The following is a 20,029-nucleotide window of genomic DNA, read 5'->3' on the forward strand; positions in this document are numbered from 1 at the left end:
GTTCTGTTTTGTAATTCAGTTCAAGGGCAGCGGTTTTTACATTCCCTCTATCGGTGATATCTTATGATAAGTGTCTTTTTCTGTGTGACTTATTTGACTTAGAATCGTCGTACCTAAATCCACTCATCATGCTGCTACTAGCCTTATGACGTTGATTTCATGGCTGAGTGATATTCCATTGTACATGAGGACCACAACTTCTTTATCCATTTTTCTCTTTCCTGGGATATTTAAGGTGTAACGAAGTGGAGGTTCTTGTCAACAGAGCAGCCCTAAACTTTGGGGTGCTTGTGTCTTGCTGATTTTTAGTTTTCCCAATTCATACGCCCATGAGTGGAAGTGCCCTATGCTCTCTAAGCTGAGTTTTGTAAATGTTTCAGGACACAACGTACACTTCTCCAGAGTGGCTGTTGGCAATTTACATCCCGCCCATCAGCGTAGCAAGGCTCCCGTTTCTCCGTGGCCTGTCCTGCATTTCTGGTTTTGACACTTTATTCAGCATGGCCCTTTTGACCGATGGGAAGCGAGACTTCTTTGTAGCGCTGATTTGCCTTTCCAGGTTGCTTGGTTGGCCAAAAAGGGCGTATGCGTTTTTTCCTGAATATATTCAGGAAAAAACGCATACGCCCTTTTTGGCCAAGGGCATCATTGTCGAGGTTTTGCCGCTTTTCCTGTGCTTTAAAGGCGATTCGAATCTGCCTCCTGAAATCTGTTTCCTGCAATTCTGCCTTGCTTTCAAATCCTCTTTGTTGCCTTCCCTCAATATATTTGTAGACGAGAGTTATCATTTATAAGTCTGCAGGTTTGTGAATTGCAGTGCCCCTGAGCTCCATTTTTCAACTCGCTCTCTTGGGAGCTGGCCGCAAAAGCGCAGGATTGCTTTAGGCCCTATTCTGCTTCCGGGCGGCAGACTGAGCCTGTGGTTAATTCTTCTTCCTGATGGGAAAATAGAGTGACCTGTGCCTGTCCCAACACCTAGAGCTAGTCTCTCATTGGTTCCCCATCTTCCCGTTCACCCTCAGTTCAAATTGCCACCTGTATGGAACAGGAGGTTAAAGGTGCTGATTCTCCAAGGAGGGAGATTGCTAGTAAAGCGGCTGGAATGGCGAACCCGAGCACAAGGAGACGAGAAATGAGGTGCGTTTTAGAAACCTTTCCCGATCACTCGGTGGACCATCTTCTGGGTTTCTCATGCATGTTTTCGATGTAGGAAGATGCCCTTGAACCTGGAGATTTGGGACCCATGGGATGGGTACCACGCAGTATTACTTTAAAGCGTCTGCGTTTGCTCACCGAACCTCACCAAACCCCTCAGCCCCAAGAGTGTCCACCCTTATGTCTCAATCAGCTGCGGGTCTAGATATGGTCAATCCAGGTGGCATCACAGCGCCTGAACGAATTTTGTAAGAATTTCTCTCCGTTTCACTGTCTTTGTTTCACGGGTTTTTAAAATTAATTGAGTTTTATAATGGGGTTTAGCTGCTTTTCACTGCTGTGTTTATGCAGCTTTACACCCACTTGACTCACTTACAGAGAGATATCAATACATAGGTTTTAAGATTCTTACTAGTCAGATATACTCTTGGGCGGTGAATAGGGGGTGTTGAGTCCAGTTCCCTGAGCAAGGAGTAGGTCTTGTCTATTACGTATTGGGTTTATGGAACGGTATCTGAGCTAATTTGAAACCCTTGTTTTATGCATCACCCCACCTCACCTTTGCCGTTAGGCAACCATAGTGTGTTTTCTAACCGTGTGACTCTGTTCTGTTTTGTAATTCAGTTCAAGGGCAGCGGTTTTTACATTCCCTCTATAGGAGATATCTTATGATAAGTGTCTTTTTCTGTGTGATTTATTTGACTTAGAATCGTCGTACCTAAATCCACTCATCATGCTGCTACTAGCCTTATGACGTTGATTTCATGGCTGAGTGATATTCCATTGTACATAAGGACCACAACTTCTTTATCCATTTTTCTCTTTCCTGGGATATTTAAGGTGTAACGAAGTGGAGGTTCTTGTCAACAGAGCAGCCCTAAACTTTGGGGTGCTTGTGTCTTGCTGATTTTTAGTTTTCCCAATTTATACGCCCATGAGTGGAAGTGCCCTATGCTCTCTAAGCTGAGTTTTGTAAATGTTTCAGGACACACCGTACACTTCTCCAGAGTGGCTGTTGGCAATTTACATCCCGCCCATCAGCGTAGCAAGGCTCCCGTTTCTCCGTGGCCTGTCCTGCATTTCTGGTTTTGACACTTTATTCAGCATGGCCCTTTTGACCGATGGGAAGCGAGACTTCTTTGTAGCGCTGATTTGCCTTTCCAGGTTGCTTGGTTGGCCAAAAAGGGCGTATGCGTTTTTTCCTGAATATATTCAGGAAAAAACGCATACGCCCTTTTTGGCCAAGGGCATCATTGTCGAGGTTTTGCCGCTTTTCCTGTGCTTTAAAGGCGATTCGAATCTGCCTCCTGAAATCTGTTTCCTGCAATTCTGCCTTGCTTTCAAATCCTCTTTGTTGCCTTCCCTCAATATATTTGTAGACGAGAGTTATCATTTATAAGTCTGCAGGTTTGTGAATTGCAGTGCCCCTGAGCTCCATTTTTCAACTCGCTCTCTTGGGAGCTGGCCGCAAAAGCGCAGGATTGCTTTAGGCCCTATTCTGCTTCCGGGCGGCAGACTGAGCCTGTGGTTAATTCTTCTTCCTGATGGGAAAATAGAGTGACCTGTGCCTGTCCCAACACCTAGAGCTAGTCTCTCATTGGTTCCCCGTCTTCCCGTTCACCCTCAGTTCAAATTGCCACCTGTATGGAACAGGAGGTTAAAGGTGCTGATTCTCCAAGGAGGGAGATTGCTAGTAAAGCGGCTGGAATGGCGAACCCGAGCACAAGGAGACGAGAAATGAGGTGCGTTTTAGAAACCTTTCCCGATCACTCGGTGGACCATCTTCTGGGTTTCTCATGCATGTTTTCGATGTAGGAAGATGCCCTTGAACCTGGAGATTTGGGACCCATGGGATGGGTACCACGCAGTATTACTTTAAAGCGTCTGCGTTTGCTCACCGAACCTCACCAAACCCCTCAGCCCCAAGAGTGTCCACCCTTATGTCTCAATCAGCTGCGGGTCTAGATATGGTCAATCCAGGTGGCATCACAGCGCCTGAACGAATTTTGTAAGAATTTCTCTCCCTTTCACTGTCTTTGTTTCACGGGTTTTTAAAATTAATTGAGTTTTATAATGGGGTTTAGCTGCTTTTCACTGCTGTGTTTATGCAGCTTTACACCCACTTGACTCACTTACAGAGAGATATCAATACATAGGTTTTAAGATTCTTACTAGTCAGATATACTCTGGGCGGTGAATAGGGGGTGTTGAGTCCAGTTCCCTGAGCAAGGAGTAGGTCTTGTCTATTACGTATTGGGTTTATGGAACGGTATCTGAGCTAATTTGAAACCCTTGTTTTATGCATCACCCCACCTCACCTTTGCCGTTAGGCAGCCATAGTGTGTTTTCTAACCGTGTGACTCTGTTCTGTTTTGTAATTCAGTTCAAGGGCAGCGGTTTTTACATTCCCTCTATAGGTGATATCTTATGATAAGTGTCTTTTTCTGTGTGACTTATTTGACTTAGAATCGTCGTACCTAAATCCACTCATCATGCTGCTACTAGCCTTATGACGTTGATTTCATGGCTGAGTGATATTCCATTGTACATAAGGACCACAACTTCTTTATCCATTTTTCTCTTTCCTGGGATATTTAAGGTGTAACGAAGTGGAGGTTCTTGTCAACAGAGCAGCCCTAAACTTTGGGGTGCTTGTGTCTTGCTGATTTTTAGTTTTCCCAATTTATACGCCCATGAGTGGAAGTGCCCTATGCTCTCTAAGCTGAGTTTTGTAAATGTTTCAGGACACACCGTACACTTCTCCAGAGTGGCTGTTGGCAATTTACATCCCGCCCATCAGCGTAGCAAGGCTCCCGTTTCTCCGTGGCCTGTCCTGCATTTCTGGTTTTGACACTTTATTCAGCATGGCCCTTTTGACCGATGGGAAGCGAGACTTCTTTGTAGCGCTGATTTGCCTTTCCAGGTTGCTTGGTTGGCCAAAAAGGGCGTATGCGTTTTTTCCTGAATATATTCAGGAAAAAACGCATACGCCCTTTTTGGCCAAGGGCATCATTGTCGAGGTTTTGCCGCTTTTCCTGTGCTTTAAAGGCGATTCGAATCTGCCTCCTGAAATCTGTTTCCTTCAATTCTGCCTTGCTTTCAAATCCTCTTTGTTGCCTTCCCTCAATATATTTGTAGACGAGAGTTATCATTTATAAGTCTGCAGATTTGTGAATTGCAGTGCCCCTGAGCTCCATTTTTCAACTCGCTCTCTTGGGAGCTGGCCGCAAAAGCGCAGGATTGCTTTAGGCCCTATTCTGCTTCCGGGCGGCAGACTGAGCCTGTGGTTAATTCTTCTTCCTGATGGGAAAATAGAGTGACCTGTGCCTGTCCCAACACCTAGAGCTAGTCTCTCATTGGTTCCCCATCTTCCCGTTCACCCTCAGTTCAAATTGCCACCTGTATGGAACAGGAGGTTAAAGGTGCTGATTCTCCAAGGAGGGAGATTGCTAGTAAAGCGGCTGGAATGGCGAACCCGAGCACAAGGAGACGAGAAATGAGGTGCGTTTTAGAAACCTTTCCCGATCACTCGGTGGACCATCTTCTGGGTTTCTCATGCATGTTTTCGATGTAGGAAGATGCCCTTGAACCTGGAGATTTGGGACCCATGGGATGGGTACCACGCAGTATTACTTTAAAGCGTCTGCGTTTGCTCACCGAACCTCACCAAACCCCTCAGCCCCAAGAGTGTCCACCCTTATGTCTCAATCAGCTGCGGGTCTAGATATGGTCAATCCAGGTGGCATCACAGCGCCTGAACGAATTTTGTAAGAATTTCTCTCCCTTTCACTGTCTTTGTTTCACGGGTTTTTAAAATTAATTGAGTTTTATAATGGGGTTTAGCTGCTTTTCACTGCTGTGTTTATGCAGCTTTACACCCACTTGACTCACTTACAGAGAGATATCAATACATAGGTTTTAAGATTCTTACTAGTCAGATATACTCTGGGCGGTGAATAGCGGGTGTTGAGTCCAGTTCCCTGAGCAAGGAGTAGGTCTTGTCTATTACGTATTGGGTTTATGGAACGGTATCTGAGCTAATTTGAAACCCTTGTTTTATGCATCACCCCACCTCACCTTTGCCGTTAGGCAGCCATAGTGTGTTTTCTAACCGTGTGACTCTGTTCTGTTTTCTAATTCAGTTCAAGGGCAGCGGTTTTTACATTCCCTCTATAGGTGATATCTTATGATAAGTGTCTTTTTCTGTGTGACTTATTTGACTTAGAATCGTCGTACCTAAATCCACTCATCATGCTGCTACTAGCCTTATGACGTTGATTTCATGGCTGAGTGATATTCCATTGTACATAAGGACCACAACTTCTTTATCCATTTTTCTCTTTCCTGGGATATTTAAGGTGTAACGAAGTGGAGGTTCTTGTCAACAGAGCAGCCCTAAACTTTGGGGTGCTTGTGTCTTGCTGATTTTTAGTTTTCCCAATTTATACGCCCATGAGTGGAAGTGCCCTATGCTCTCTAAGCTGAGTTTTGTAAATGTTTCAGGACACACCGTACACTTCTCCAGAGTGGCTGTTGGCAATTTACATCCCGCCCATCAGCGTAGCAAGGCTCCCGTTTCTCCGTGGCCTGTCCTGCATTTCTGGTTTTGACACTTTATTCAGCATGGCCCTTTTGACCGATGGGAAGCGAGACTTCTTTGTAGCGCTGATTTGCCTTTCCAGGTTGCTTGGTTGGCCAAAAAGGGCGTATGCGTTTTTTCCTGAATATATTCAGGAAAAAACGCATACGCCCTTTTTGGCCAAGGGCATCATTGTCGAGGTTTTGCCGCTTTTCCTGTGCTTTAAAGGCGATTCGAATCTGCCTCCTGAAATCTGTTTCCTTCAATTCTGCCTTGCTTTCAAATCCTCTTTGTTGCCTTCCCTCAATATATTTGTAGACGAGAGTTATCATTTATAAGTCTGCAGATTTGTGAATTGCAGTGCCCCTGAGCTCCATTTTTCAACTCGCTCTCTTGGGAGCTGGCCGCAAAAGCGCAGGATTGCTTTAGGCCCTATTCTGCTTCCGGGCGGCAGACTGAGCCTGTGGTTAATTCTTCTTCCTGATGGGAAAATAGAGTGACCTGTGCCTGTCCCAACACCTAGAGCTAGTCTCTCATTGGTTCCCCATCTTCCCGTTCACCCTCAGTTCAAATTGCCACCTGTATGGAACAGGAGGTTAAAGGTGCTGATTCTCCAAGGAGGGAGATTGCTAGTAAAGCGGCTGGAATGGCGAACCCGAGCACAAGGAGACGAGAAATGAGGTGCGTTTTAGAAACCTTTCCCGATCACTCGGTGGACCATCTTCTGGGTTTCTCATGCATGTTTTCGATGTAGGAAGATGCCCTTGAACCTGGAGATTTGGGACCCATGGGATGGGTACCACGCAGTATTACTTTAAAGCGTCTGCGTTTGCTCACCGAACCTCACCAAACCCCTCAGCCCCAAGAGTGTCCACCCTTATGTCTCAATCAGCTGCGGGTCTAGATATGGTCAATCCAGGTGGCATCACGGCGCCTGAACGAATTTTGTAAGAATTTCTCTCCCTTTCACTGTCTTTGTTTCACGGGTTTTTAAAATTAATTGAGTTTTATAATGGGGTTTAGCTGCTTTTCACTGCTGTTTTTATGCAGCTTTACACCCACTTGACTCACTTACAGAGAGATATCAATACATAGGTTTTAAGATTCTTACTAGTCAGATATACTCTTTGGCGGTGAATAGGGGATGTTGAGTCCAGTTCCCTGAGCAAGGAGTAGGTCTTGTCTATTACATATTGGGTTTATGGAACGGTATCTGAGCTAATTTGAAACCCTTGTTTTATGCATCACCCCACCTCACCTTTCCCGTTAGGCAGCCATAGTGTGTTTTCTAACCGTGTGACTCTGTTCTGTTTTGTAATTCAGTTCAAGGGCAGCGGTTTTTACATTCCCTCTATCGGTGATATCTTATGATAAGTGTCTTTTTCTGTGTGACTTATTTGACTTAGAATCGTCGTACCTAAATCCACTCATCATGCTGCTACTAGCCTTATGACGTTGATTTCATGGCTGAGTGATATTCCATTGTACATGAGGACCACAACTTCTTTATCCATTTTTCTCTTTCCTGGGATATTTAAGGTGTAACGAAGTGGAGGTTCTTGTCAACAGAGCAGCCCTAAACTTTGGGGTGCTTGTGTCTTGCTGATTTTTAGTTTTCCCAATTCATACGCCCATGAGTGGAAGTGCCCTATGCTCTCTAAGCTGAGTTTTGTAAATGTTTCAGGACACAACGTACACTTCTCCAGAGTGGCTGTTGGCAATTTACATCCCGCCCATCAGCGTAGCAAGGCTCCCGTTTCTCCGTGGCCTGTCCTGCATTTCTGGTTTTGACACTTTATTCAGCATGGCCCTTTTGACCGATGGGAAGCGAGACTTCTTTGTAGCGCTGATTTGCCTTTCCAGGTTGCTTGGTTGGCCAAAAAGGGCGTATGCGTTTTTTCCTGAATATATTCAGGAAAAAACGCATACGCCCTTTTTGGCCAAGGGCATCATTGTCGAGGTTTTGCCGCTTTTCCTGTGCTTTAAAGGCGATTCGAATCTGCCTCCTGAAATCTGTTTCCTGCAATTCTGCCTTGCTTTCAAATCCTCTTTGTTGCCTTCCCTCAATATATTTGTAGACGAGAGTTATCATTTATAAGTCTGCAGGTTTGTGAATTGCAGTGCCCCTGAGCTCCATTTTTCAACTCGCTCTCTTGGGAGCTGGCCGCAAAAGCGCAGGATTGCTTTAGGCCCTATTCTGCTTCCGGGCGGCAGACTGAGCCTGTGGTTAATTCTTCTTCCTGATGGGAAAATAGAGTGACCTGTGCCTGTCCCAACACCTAGAGCTAGTCTCTCATTGGTTCCCCGTCTTCCCGTTCACCCTCAGTTCAAATTGCCACCTGTATGGAACAGGAGGTTAAAGGTGCTGATTCTCCAAGGAGGGAGATTGCTAGTAAAGCGGCTGGAATGGCGAACCCGAGCACAAGGAGACGAGAAATGAGGTGCGTTTTAGAAACCTTTCCCGATCACTCGGTGGACCATCTTCTGGGTTTCTCATGCATGTTTTCGATGTAGGAAGATGCCCTTGAACCTGGAGATTTGGGACCCATGGGATGGGTACCACGCAGTATTACTTTAAAGCGTCTGCGTTTGCTCACCGAACCTCACCAAACCCCTCAGCCCCAAGAGTGTCCACCCTTATGTCTCAATCAGCTGCGGGTCTAGATATGGTCAATCCAGGTGGCATCACAGCGCCTGAACGAATTTTGTAAGAATTTCTCTCCGTTTCACTGTCTTTGTTTCACGGGTTTTTAAAATTAATTGAGTTTTATAATGGGGTTTAGCTGCTTTTCACTGCTGTGTTTATGCAGCTTTACACCCACTTGACTCACTTACAGAGAGATATCAATACATAGGTTTTAAGATTCTTACTAGTCAGATATACTCTTGGGCGGTGAATAGGGGGTGTTGAGTCCAGTTCCCTGAGCAAGGAGTAGGTCTTGTCTATTACGTATTGGGTTTATGGAACGGTATCTGAGCTAATTTGAAACCCTTGTTTTATGCATCACCCCACCTCACCTTTGCCGTTAGGCAACCATAGTGTGTTTTCTAACCGTGTGACTCTGTTCTGTTTTGTAATTCAGTTCAAGGGCAGCGGTTTTTACATTCCCTCTATAGGAGATATCTTATGATAAGTGTCTTTTTCTGTGTGATTTATTTGACTTAGAATCGTCGTACCTAAATCCACTCATCATGCTGCTACTAGCCTTATGACGTTGATTTCATGGCTGAGTGATATTCCATTGTACATAAGGACCACAACTTCTTTATCCATTTTTCTCTTTCCTGGGATATTTAAGGTGTAACGAAGTGGAGGTTCTTGTCAACAGAGCAGCCCTAAACTTTGGGGTGCTTGTGTCTTGCTGATTTTTAGTTTTCCCAATTTATACGCCCATGAGTGGAAGTGCCCTATGCTCTCTAAGCTGAGTTTTGTAAATGTTTCAGGACACACCGTACACTTCTCCAGAGTGGCTGTTGGCAATTTACATCCCGCCCATCAGCGTAGCAAGGCTCCCGTTTCTCCGTGGCCTGTCCTGCATTTCTGGTTTTGACACTTTATTCAGCATGGCCCTTTTGACCGATGGGAAGCGAGACTTCTTTGTAGCGCTGATTTGCCTTTCCAGGTTGCTTGGTTGGCCAAAAAGGGCGTATGCGTTTTTTCCTGAATATATTCAGGAAAAAACGCATACGCCCTTTTTGGCCAAGGGCATCATTGTCGAGGTTTTGCCGCTTTTCCTGTGCTTTAAAGGCGATTCGAATCTGCCTCCTGAAATCTGTTTCCTGCAATTCTGCCTTGCTTTCAAATCCTCTTTGTTGCCTTCCCTCAATATATTTGTAGACGAGAGTTATCATTTATAAGTCTGCAGGTTTGTGAATTGCAGTGCCCCTGAGCTCCATTTTTCAACTCGCTCTCTTGGGAGCTGGCCGCAAAAGCGCAGGATTGCTTTAGGCCCTATTCTGCTTCCGGGCGGCAGACTGAGCCTGTGGTTAATTCTTCTTCCTGATGGGAAAATAGAGTGACCTGTGCCTGTCCCAACACCTAGAGCTAGTCTCTCATTGGTTCCCCGTCTTCCCGTTCACCCTCAGTTCAAATTGCCACCTGTATGGAACAGGAGGTTAAAGGTGCTGATTCTCCAAGGAGGGAGATTGCTAGTAAAGCGGCTGGAATGGCGAACCCGAGCACAAGGAGACGAGAAATGAGGTGCGTTTTAGAAACCTTTCCCGATCACTCGGTGGACCATCTTCTGGGTTTCTCATGCATGTTTTCGATGTAGGAAGATGCCCTTGAACCTGGAGATTTGGGACCCATGGGATGGGTACCACGCAGTATTACTTTAAAGCGTCTGCGTTTGCTCACCGAACCTCACCAAACCCCTCAGCCCCAAGAGTGTCCACCCTTATGTCTCAATCAGCTGCGGGTCTAGATATGGTCAATCCAGGTGGCATCACAGCGCCTGAACGAATTTTGTAAGAATTTCTCTCCCTTTCACTGTCTTTGTTTCACGGGTTTTTAAAATTAATTGAGTTTTATAATGGGGTTTAGCTGCTTTTCACTGCTGTGTTTATGCAGCTTTACACCCACTTGACTCACTTACAGAGAGATATCAATACATAGGTTTTAAGATTCTTACTACTCAGATATACTCTGGGCGGTGAATAGGGGGTGTTGAGTCCAGTTCCCTGAGCAAGGAGTAGGTCTTGTCTATTACGTATTGGGTTTATGGAACGGTATCTGAGCTAATTTGAAACCCTTGTTTTATGCATCACCCCACCTCACCTTTGCCGTTAGGCAGCCATAGTGTGTTTTCTAACCGTGTGACTCTGTTCTGTTTTGTAATTCAGTTCAAGGGCAGCGGTTTTTACATTCCCTCTATAGGTGATATCTTATGATAAGTGTCTTTTTCTGTGTGACTTATTTGACTTAGAATCGTCGTACCTAAATCCACTCATCATGCTGCTACTAGCCTTATGACGTTGATTTCATGGCTGAGTGATATTCCATTGTACATAAGGACCACAACTTCTTTATCCATTTTTCTCTTTCCTGGGATATTTAAGGTGTAACGAAGTGGAGGTTCTTGTCAACAGAGCAGCCCTAAACTTTGGGGTGCTTGTGTCTTGCTGATTTTTAGTTTTCCCAATTTATACGCCCATGAGTGGAAGTGCCCTATGCTCTCTAAGCTGAGTTTTGTAAATGTTTCAGGACACACCGTACACTTCTCCAGAGTGGCTGTTGGCAATTTACATCCCGCCCATCAGCGTAGCAAGGCTCCCGTTTCTCCGTGGCCTGTCCTGCATTTCTGGTTTTGACACTTTATTCAGCATGGCCCTTTTGACCGATGGGAAGCGAGACTTCTTTGTAGCGCTGATTTGCCTTTCCAGGTTGCTTGGTTGGCCAAAAAGGGCGTATGCGTTTTTTCCTGAATATATTCAGGAAAAAACGCATACGCCCTTTTTGGCCAAGGGCATCATTGTCGAGGTTTTGCCGCTTTTCCTGTGCTTTAAAGGCGATTCGAATCTGCCTCCTGAAATCTGTTTCCTTCAATTCTGCCTTGCTTTCAAATCCTCTTTGTTGCCTTCCCTCAATATATTTGTAGACGAGAGTTATCATTTATAAGTCTGCAGATTTGTGAATTGCAGTGCCCCTGAGCTCCATTTTTCAACTCGCTCTCTTGGGAGCTGGCCGCAAAAGCGCAGGATTGCTTTAGGCCCTATTCTGCTTCCGGGCGGCAGACTGAGCCTGTGGTTAATTCTTCTTCCTGATGGGAAAATAGAGTGACCTGTGCCTGTCCCAACACCTAGAGCTAGTCTCTCATTGGTTCCCCATCTTCCCGTTCACCCTCAGTTCAAATTGCCACCTGTATGGAACAGGAGGTTAAAGGTGCTGATTCTCCAAGGAGGGAGATTGCTAGTAAAGCGGCTGGAATGGCGAACCCGAGCACAAGGAGACGAGAAATGAGGTGCGTTTTAGAAACCTTTCCCGATCACTCGGTGGACCATCTTCTGGGTTTCTCATGCATGTTTTCGATGTAGGAAGATGCCCTTGAACCTGGAGATTAGGGACCCATGGGATGGGTACCACGCAGTATTACTTTAAAGCGTCTGCGTTTGCTCACCGAACCTCACCAAACCCCTCAGCCCCAAGAGTGTCCTCCCTTATGTCTCAATCAGCTGCGGGTCTAGATATGGTCAATCCAGGTGGCATCACAGCGCCTGAACGAATTTTGTAAGAATTTCTCTCCCTTTCACTGTCTTTGTTTCACGGGTTTTTAAAATTAATTGAGTTTTATAATGGGGTTTAGCTGCTTTTCACTGCTGTGTTTATGCAGCTTTACACCCACTTGACTCACTTACAGAGAGATATCAATACAAAGGTTTTAAGATTCTTACTAGTCAGATATACTCTTGGGCGGTGAATAGGGGGTGTTGAGTCCAGTTCCCTGAGCAAGGAGTAGGTCTTGTCTATTACGTATTGGGTTTATGGAACGGTATCTGAGCTAATTTGAAACCCTTGTTTTATGCATCACCCCACCTCACCTTTGCCGTTAGGCAGCCATAGTGTGTTTTCTAACCGTGTGACTCTGTTCTGTTTTGTAATTCAGTTCAAGGGCAGCGGTTTTTACATTCCCTCTATCGGTGATATCTTATGATAAGTGTCTTTTTCTGTGTGACTTATTTGACTTAGAATCGTCGTACCTAAATCCACTCATCATGCTGCTACTAGCCTTATGACGTTGATTTCATGGCTGAGTGATATTCCATTGTACATAAGGACCACAACTTCTTTATCCATTTTTCTCTTTCCTGGGATATTTAAGGTGTAACGAAGTGGAGGTTCTTGTCAACAGAGCAGCCCTAAACTTTGGGGTGCTTGTGTCTTGCTGATTTTTAGTTTTCCCAATTTATACGCCCATGAGTGGAAGTGCCCTATGCTCTCTAAGCTGAGTTTTGTAAATGTTTCAGGACACACCGTACACTTCTCCAGAGTGGCTGTTGGCAATTTACATCCCGCCCATCAGCGTAGCAAGGCTCCCGTTTCTCCGTGGCCTGTCCTGCATTTCTGGTTTTGACACTTTATTCAGCATGGCCCTTTTGACCGATGGGAAGCGAGACTTCTTTGTAGCGCTGATTTGCCTTTCCAGGTTGCTTGGTTGGCCAAAAAGGGCGTATGCGTTTTTTCCTGAATATATTCAGGAAAAAACGTATACGCCCTTTTTGGCCAAGGGCATCATTGTCGAGGTTTTGCCGCTTTTCCTGTGCTTTAAAGGCGATTCGAATCTGCCTCCTGAAATCTGTTTCCTGCAATTCTGCCTTGCTTTCAAATCCTCTTTGTTGCCTTCCCTCAATATATTTGTAGACGAGAGTTATCATTTATAAGTCTGCAGGTTTGTGAATTGCAGTGCCCCTGAGCTCCATTTTTCAACTCGCTCTCTAGGGAGCTGGCCGCAAAAGCGCAGGATTGCTTTAGGCCCTATTCTGCTTCCGGGCGGCAGACTGAGCCTGTGGTTAATTCTTCTTCCTGATGGGAAAATAGAGTGACCTGTGCCTGTCCCAACACCTAGAGGTAGTCTCTCATTGGTTCCCCCTCTTCCCGTTCACCCTCAGGACAAATTGCAACCTGTATGGAACAGGAGGTTAAAGGTGCTGATTCTCCAAGGAGGGAGATTTCTAGTAAAGCGGCTGGAATGGCGAACCCGAGCACAAGGAGATGAGAAATGAGGTGCGTTTTAGAAACCTTTCCCGATCACTCGGTGGACCATCTTCTGGGTTTCTCATGCATGTTTTCGATGTAGGAAGATGCCCTTGAACCTGGAGATTTGGGACCCATGGGATGGGTACCAAGCAGTATTACTTTAAAGCGTCTGCGTTTGCTCACCGAACCTCACCAAACCCCTCAGCCCCAAGAGTGTCCACCCTTATGTCTCAATCAGCTGCGGGTCTAGATATGGTCAATCCAGGTGGCATCACGGCGCCTGAACGAATTTTGTAAGAATTTCTCTCCCTTTCACTGTCTTTGTTTCACGGGTTTTTAAAATTAATTGAGTTTTATAATGGGGTTTAGCTGCTTTTCACTGCTGTTTTTATGCAGCTTTACACCCACTTGACTCACTTACAGAGAGATATCAATACATAGGTTTTAAGATTCTTACTAGTCAGATATACTCTTGGGCGGTGAATAGGGGATGTTGAGTCCAGTTCCCTGAGCAAGGAGTAGGTCTTGTCTATTACATATTGGGTTTATGGAACGATATCTGAGCTAATTTGAAACCCTTGTTTTATGCATCACCCCACCTCACCTGTCCCGTTAGGCAGCCATAGTGTGTTTTCTAACCGTGTGACTCTGTTCTGTTTTGTAATTCAGTTCAAGGGTAGCGGTTTTTACATTCCCTCTATAAGTGATATCTTATGATAAGTGTCTTTTTCTGTGTGACTTATTTGACTTAGAATCGTCGTACCTAAATCCACTCATCATGCTGCTACTAGCCTTATGACGTTGATTTCATGGCTGAGTGATATTCCATTGTACATGAGGACCACACCTTCTTTATCCATTTTTCTCTTTCCTGGGATATTTAAGGTGTAACGAAGTGGAGGTTCTTGTCAACAGAGCAGCCCTAAACTTTGGGGTGCTTGTGTCTTGCTGATTTTTAGTTTTCCCAATTTATACGCCCATGAGTGGAAGTGCCCTATGCTCTCTAAGCTGAGTTTTGTAAATGTTTCAGGACACACCGTACACTTCTCCAGAGTGGCTGTTGGCAATTTACATCCCGCCCATCGGCGTAGCAAGGCTCCCGTTTCTCAGTGGCCTGTCCTGCATTTCTGGTTTTGACACTTTATTCAGCATGGCCCTTTTGACCGATGGGAAGCGAGACTTCTTTGTAGCGCTGATTTGCCTTTCCAGGTTGCTTGGTTGGCCAAAAAGGGCGTATGCGTTTTTTCCTGAATATATTCAGGAAAAAACGCATACGCCCTTTTTGGCCAAGGGCATCATTGTCGAGGTTTTGCCGCTTTTCCTGTGCTTTAAAGGCGATTCGAATCTGCCTCCTGAAATCTGTTTCCTGCAATTCTGCCTTGCTTTCAAATCCTCTTTGTTGCCTTCCCTCAATATATTTGTAGACGAGAGTTATCATTTATAAGTCTGCAGGTTTGTGAATTGCAGTGCCCCTGAGCTCCATTTTTCAACTCGCTCTCTTGGGAGCTGGCCGCAAAAGCGCAGGATTGCTTTAGGCCCTATTCTGCTTCCGGGCGGCAGACTGAGCCTTTGGTTAATTCTTCTTCCTGATGGGAAAATAGAGTGACCTGTGCCTGTCCCAACACCTAGAGCTAGTCTCTCATTGGTTCCCCGTCTTCCCGTTCACCCTCAGTTCAAATTGCCACCTGTATGGAACAGGAGGTTAAAGGTGCTGATTCTCCAAGGAGGGAGATTGCTAGTAAAGCGGCTGGAATGGCGAACCCGAGCACAAGGAGACGAGAAATGAGGTGCGTTTTAGAAACCTTTCCCGATCACTCGGTGGACCATCTTCTGGGTTTCTCATGCATGTTTTCGATGTAGGAAGATGCCCTTGAACCTGGAGATTTGGGACCCATGGGATGGGTACCACGCAGTATTACTTTAAAGCGTCTGCGTTTGCTCACCGAACCTCACCAAACCCCTCAGCCCCAAGAGTGTCCACCCTTATGTCTCAATCAGCTGCGGGTCTAGATATGGTCAATCCAGGTGGCATCAGAGCGCCTGAACGAATTTTGTAAGAATTTCTCTCCCTTTCACTGTCTTTGTTTCACGGGTTTTTAAAATTAATTGAGTTTTATAATGGGGTTTAGCTGCTTTTCACTGCTGTGTTTATGCAGCTTTACACCCACTTGACTCACTTACAGAGAGATATCAATACATAGGTTTTAAGATTCTTACTAGTCAGATATACTCTTGGGTGGTGAATAGGGGGTGTTGAGTCCAGTTCCCTGAGCAAGGAGTAGGTCTTGTCTATTACGTATTGGGTTTATGGAACGGTATCTGAGCTAATTTGAAACCCTTGTTTTATGCATCACCCCACCTCACCTTTGCCGTTAGGCAGCCATAGTGTGTTTTCTAACCGTGTGACTCTGTTCTGTTTTGTAATTCAGTTCAAGGGCAGCGGTTTTTACATTCCCTCTATAGGTGATATCTTATGATAAGTGTCTTTTTCTGTGTGACTTATTTGACTTAGAATCGTCGTACCTAAATCCACTCATCATGCTGCTACTAGCCTTATGACGTTGATTTCATGGCTGAGTGATATTCCATTGTACATAAGGACCACAACTTCTTTATCCATTTTTCTCTTTCCTGGGATATTTAAGGTGTAACGAAGTGGAGGTTCTTGTCAACAGAGCAGCCCTAAACTTTGGGGTGCTTGTGTCTTGCTGATTTTTAGTTTTCCCAATTTATACGCCCATGAGTGGAAGTGCCCTATGCTCTCTAAGCTGAGTTTTGTAAATGTTTCAGGACACACCGTACACTTCTCCAGAGTGGCTGTTGGCAATTTACATCCCGCCCATCAGCGTAGCAAGGCTCCCGTTTCTCCGTGGCCTGTCCTGCATTTCTGGTTTTGACACTTTATTCAGCATGGCCCTTTTGACCGATGGGAAGCGAGACTTCTTTGTAGCGCTGATTTGCCTTTCCAGGTTGCTTGGTTGGCCAAAAAGGGCGTATGCGTTTTTTCCTGAATATATTCAGGAAAAAACGCATACGCCCTTTTTGGCCAAGGGCATCATTGTCGAGGTTTTGCCGCTTTTCCTGTGCTTTAAAGGCGATTCGAATCTGCCTCCTGAAATCTGTTTCCTTCAATTCTGCCTTGCTTTCAAATCCTCTTTGTTGCCTTCCCTCAATATATTTGTAGACGAGAGTTATCATTTATAAGTCTGCAGATTTGTGAATTGCAGTGCCCCTGAGCTCCATTTTTCAACTCGCTCTCTTGGGAGCTGGCCGCAAAAGCGCAGGATTGCTTTAGGCCCTATTCTGCTTCCGGGCGGCAGACTGAGCCTGTGGTTAATTCTTCTTCCTGATGGGAAAATAGAGTGACCTGTGCCTGTCCCAACACCTAGAGCTAGTCTCTCATTGGTTCCCCATCTTCCCGTTCACCCTCAGTTCAAATTGCCACCTGTATGGAACAGGAGGTTAAAGGTGCTGATTCTCCAAGGAGGGAGATTGCTAGTAAAGCGGCTGGAATGGCGAACCCGAGCACAAGGAGACGAGAAATGAGGTGCGTTTTAGAAACCTTTCCCGATCACTCGGTGGACCATCTTCTGGGTTTCTCATGCATGTTTTCGATGTAGGAAGATGCCCTTGAACCTGGAGATTAGGGACCCATGGGATGGGTACCACGCAGTATTACTTTAAAGCGTCTGCGTTTGCTCACCGAACCTCACCAAACCCCTCAGCCCCAAGAGTGTCCTCCCTTATGTCTCAATCAGCTGCGGGTCTAGATATGGTCAATCCAGGTGGCATCACAGCGCCTGAACGAATTTTGTAAGAATTTCTCTCCCTTTCACTGTCTTTGTTTCACGGGTTTTTAAAATTAATTGAGTTTTATAATGGGGTTTAGCTGCTTTTCACTGCTGTGTTTATGCAGCTTTACACCCACTTGACTCACTTACAGAGAGATATCAATACAAAGGTTTTAAGATTCTTACTAGTCAGATATACTCTTGGGCGGTGAATAGGGGGTGTTGAGTCCAGTTCCCTGAGCAAGGAGTAGGTCTTGTCTATTACGTATTGGGTTTATGGAACGGTATCTGAGCTAATTTGAAACCCTTGTTTTATGCATCACCCCACCTCACCTTTGCCGTTAGGCAGCCATAGTGTGTTTTCTAACCGTGTGACTCTGTTCTGTTTTGTAATTCAGTTCAAGGGCAGCGGTTTTTACATTCCCTCTATCGGTGATATCTTATGATAAGTGTCTTTTTCTGTGTGACTTATTTGACTTAGAATCGTCGTACCTAAATCCACTCATCATGCTGCTACTAGCCTTATGACGTTGATTTCATGGCTGAGTGATATTCCATTGTACATAAGGACCACAACTTCTTTATCCATTTTTCTCTTTCCTGGGATATTTAAGGTGTAACGAAGTGGAGGTTCTTGTCAACAGAGCAGCCCTAAACTTTGGGGTGCTTGTGTCTTGCTGATTTTTAGTTTTCCCAATTTATACGCCCATGAGTGGAAGTGCCCTATGCTCTCTAAGCTGAGTTTTGTAAATGTTTCAGGACACACCGTACACTTCTCCAGAGTGGCTGTTGGCAATTTACATCCCGCCCATCAGCGTAGCAAGGCTCCCGTTTCTCCGTGGCCTGTCCTGCATTTCTGGTTTTGACACTTTATTCAGCATGGCCCTTTTGACCGATGGGAAGCGAGACTTCTTTGTAGCGCTGATTTGCCTTTCCAGGTTGCTTGGTTGGCCAAAAAGGGCGTATGCGTTTTTTCCTGAATATATTCAGGAAAAAACGTATACGCCCTTTTTGGCCAAGGGCATCATTGTCGAGGTTTTGCCGCTTTTCCTGTGCTTTAAAGGCGATTCGAATCTGCCTCCTGAAATCTGTTTCCTGCAATTCTGCCTTGCTTTCAAATCCTCTTTGTTGCCTTCCCTCAATATATTTGTAGACGAGAGTTATCATTTATAAGTCTGCAGGTTTGTGAATTGCAGTGCCCCTGAGCTCCATTTTTCAACTCGCTCTCTAGGGAGCTGGCCGCAAAAGCGCAGGATTGCTTTAGGCCCTATTCTGCTTCCGGGCGGCAGACTGAGCCTGTGGTTAATTCTTCTTCCTGATGGGAAAATAGAGTGACCTGTGCCTGTCCCAACACCTAGAGGTAGTCTCTCATTGGTTCCCCCTCTTCCCGTTCACCCTCAGGACAAATTGCAACCTGTATGGAACAGGAGGTTAAAGGTGCTGATTCTCCAAGGAGGGAGATTTCTAGTAAAGCGGCTGGAATGGCGAACCCGAGCACAAGGAGATGAGAAATGAGGTGCGTTTTAGAAACCTTTCCCGATCACTCGGTGGACCATCTTCTGGGTTTCTCATGCATGTTTTCGATGTAGGAAGATGCCCTTGAACCTGGAGATTTGGGACCCATGGGATGGGTACCAAGCAGTATTACTTTAAAGCGTCTGCGTTTGCTCACCGAACCTCACCAAACCCCTCAGCCCCAAGAGTGTCCACCCTTATGTCTCAATCAGCTGCGGGTCTAGATATGGTCAATCCAGGTGGCATCACGGCGCCTGAACGAATTTTGTAAGAATTTCTCTCCCTTTCACTGTCTTTGTTTCACGGGTTTTTAAAATTAATTGAGTTTTATAATGGGGTTTAGCTGCTTTTCACTGCTGTTTTTATGCAGCTTTACACCCACTTGACTCACTTACAGAGAGATATCAATACATAGGTTTTAAGATTCTTACTAGTCAGATATACTCTTGGGCGGTGAATAGGGGATGTTGAGTCCAGTTCCCTGAGCAAGGAGTAGGTCTTGTCTATTACATATTGGGTTTATGGAACGATATCTGAGCTAATTTGAAACCCTTGTTTTATGCATCACCCCACCTCACCTGTCCCGTTAGGCAGCCATAGTGTGTTTTCTAACCGTGTGACTCTGTTCTGTTTTGTAATTCAGTTCAAGGGTAGCGGTTTTTACATTCCCTCTATAAGTGATATCTTATGATAAGTGTCTTTTTCTGTGTGACTTATTTGACTTAGAATCGTCGTACCTAAATCCACTCATCATGCTGCTACTAGCCTTATGACGTTGATTTCATGGCTGAGTGATATTCCATTGTACATGAGGACCACACCTTCTTTATCCATTTTTCTCTTTCCTGGGATATTTAAGGTGTAACGAAGTGGAGGTTCTTGTCAACAGAGCAGCCCTAAACTTTGGGGTGCTTGTGTCTTGCTGATTTTTAGTTTTCCCAATTTATACGCCCATGAGTGGAAGTGCCCTATGCTCTCTAAGCTGAGTTTTGTAAATGTTTCAGGACACACCGTACACTTCTCCAGAGTGGCTGTTGGCAATTTACATCCCGCCCATCGGCGTAGCAAGGCTCCCGTTTCTCAGTGGCCTGTCCTGCATTTCTGGTTTTGACACTTTATTCAGCATGGCCCTTTTGACCGATGGGAAGCGAGACTTCTTTGTAGCGCTGATTTGCCTTTCCAGGTTGCTTGGTTGGCCAAAAAGGGCGTATGCGTTTTTTCCTGAATATATTCAGGAAAAAACGCATACGCCCTTTTTGGCCAAGGGCATCATTGTCGAGGTTTTGCCGCTTTTCC

This window comes from Eschrichtius robustus, chromosome 7 (assembly GCF_028021215.1).
Source record: "Eschrichtius robustus isolate mEscRob2 chromosome 7, mEscRob2.pri, whole genome shotgun sequence".
In the NCBI taxonomy this organism is placed as follows: domain Eukaryota; kingdom Metazoa; phylum Chordata; class Mammalia; order Artiodactyla; family Eschrichtiidae; genus Eschrichtius; species Eschrichtius robustus.